General features: G+C 39.7%; 1 non-coding gene across 1 annotated transcript; it reads left to right on the forward strand.

Moving 5' to 3' along the window:
- The first annotated feature begins 697 nt into the window (after positions 1-697).
- On the forward strand, positions 698-800 carry LOC130359724 (U6 spliceosomal RNA). The gene has a single exon (XR_008890415.1). It is a non-coding gene; the product is annotated as a U6 spliceosomal RNA (small nuclear RNA).
- Positions 801-2,316: the final 1,516 nt, after the last annotated feature.

The raw sequence follows: 2,316 nt of genomic DNA on the forward strand, positions 1-2,316 counted from the left end.
AGCAATGCTACTGGTAAAGCATAGATAAAGAACTTCCGCTAATAAGGGAAAACTTATCTGCTTTAAAAAATGCCTTTGTAAGCGGGTTTTGCTTACGTGCGATTTATTTATCAAGGTCGCACGTAAGCAAAAGTAAGTAAAAATAATTGTCATATAAAAGCCATACGTTTGAAAATTATGATAAATCTCTATTTTGGAATGCTCCCTCATTTGATTTCTAATTACCATATCCACTCATTGTCAGCCACAACATGCTAATGTTGGTAACCACAATACTACAGCAGTGTCTGCCACATTGCCCCACATTGCCAACCTGACCATCTCAATAGTTTGCGCCAAATTGCTCCCAAAGTGTCAGTTACAATATTTCTCCAATGTCTGCCACATTGCACCCATATAACTGGCCACAGTCACTGCGGCCACCTCTGTCCATGTCAGGAACTGTCCAGAACAGGAGAGGTTTGCTATGGGGATTTACTTCTACTCTGGACAGTTCTTGACATGGACAGAGGTGGCAGCAGGAAGACCCGTGTCTGGAAAGAACTACACAACTTTCTATGTAGTATACAGCAGCTGAGAAGTACTGGAAGTCCTAAATCTTTTAAATATAAGTCATTTACAAATCTGTGTCTTTCTGGCACCAGTTGATTTTAAAATAATTTAATTTTCAGAGTACCCCTTGAAAATTGGGGGAAGCGTGCTCACTTTGGCATAAAAAAATTGTAATGAAACAGATATTAAGATTAGCATGGCTCCTGCGCAAAGATCACATGCAAATTTGTGAAGCGTTCCATATTTTTTGTGGTAATGAACTCCTAAACGCTGTGATCTTGCACACATCGGTGATATGCAACAGGTCTGACCACCTGAGATCACCTGTATGGGCCCTGGTTCAGCCCCAGCTCTGATCCTAATGTGTGTAATCTCTATGGGAGAGGTGGAGACACAGTATTTGTGTGTGTGTCTGCCTCTCCCATAGAGATATATAGAGTGCAACACGTTACTACAGGAGCAGAGCCAGGATAGAGCCGGGGCCCTGTACGATCAGACACTTATCCCCTATCCCCTATCTTGTTCTGCTGCATATCTCCTTTAACCCCTTAACCCCTTAAGGACCCAGCCATTTTACACCTTAGGACCAGAGCGTTTTTTGCACATCTGACCACTGTCACTTTAAACATTAATAACTCTGGAATGCTTTTAGTTATCATTCTGATTCTGAGTGTTTATTCGTGACATATTCTACTTTAACATAGTGGTAAAATTTTGTGGTAACCTGAATCCTTTCTTGGTGAAAAATCCCAAAATTTGATGAAAAATTTGAAAATTTTGCATTTTTCTAACTTTGAAGCTCTCTGCTTGTAAGGAAAATGGATATTACATTTTTTTTTATTCACATATAAAATATGTCTACTTTATGTTTGCATCATAAAATTGACGTGTTTTTACTTTTGGAAGACACCAGAGGGCTTCAAAGTTCAGCAGCAATTTTCCAATTTTTCACAAAATTTTCAAACTCACAATTTTTCAGGGACCAGTTCACGTTTGAAGTGGATTTGAAGGGTCTTCATCTTAGAAATACCCCACAAATGACCCCATTTAAAAACTGCACCCCCCAAAGTACTCAGAATGACATTCAGTCAGTGTTTTAACCCTTTAGGTGTTTCACAGGAATAGCAGCAAAGTGAAGGAGAAAATTCACAATCTTTTTACACTCGCATATTCTTGTAGACCCAATTTTTGAATTTTTACAAGGGGTAAAAGTAGAAAATTTCTACCTGTATTTGTAGCCCAATTTCTCTCGAGTAAGGACATACCTCATATGTCTATGTAAAGTGTTCGGCGGGCGCAGTAGAGGGCTCAGAAGCGAAGGAGCGACAAGGGGATTTTGGAGAGTACGTTTTTCTGAAATGGTTTTTGGGGGACATGTCGCATTTAGGAAGCCCCTATGGTGCCAGGACAGCAAAAAAAAAAAAAAAAAACACATAGCATACCATTTTCGAAACTAGACCCCTTGAGGAACGTAACAAGGAATTAAGTGAGCCTTAATACCCCACAGGGATTCACGACTTTTGCATATGTAAAAAAAAAAAAAAAATTTCACTAAAATGTGTGTTTCCCCCCAAATTTCACATTTTTGCAAGGGTCAAGAGCAGAAAATACCCCCAAAAATTTGCAACCCCCATCTATTCTGAGTATGGAGGTACCCCATAAGTTGACCTGAAGTGCACTACGGGCAAACTACAATGCTCAGAAGAGAAGGAGTCATATTTGGCTTTTTGAGAGCAAGTTTTGCTCGGGGGGCATGTCGCATTT

Source organism: Hyla sarda, chromosome 2, assembly GCF_029499605.1.
Source record: "Hyla sarda isolate aHylSar1 chromosome 2, aHylSar1.hap1, whole genome shotgun sequence".
Taxonomy (NCBI): Eukaryota; Metazoa; Chordata; class Amphibia; order Anura; family Hylidae; genus Hyla; species Hyla sarda.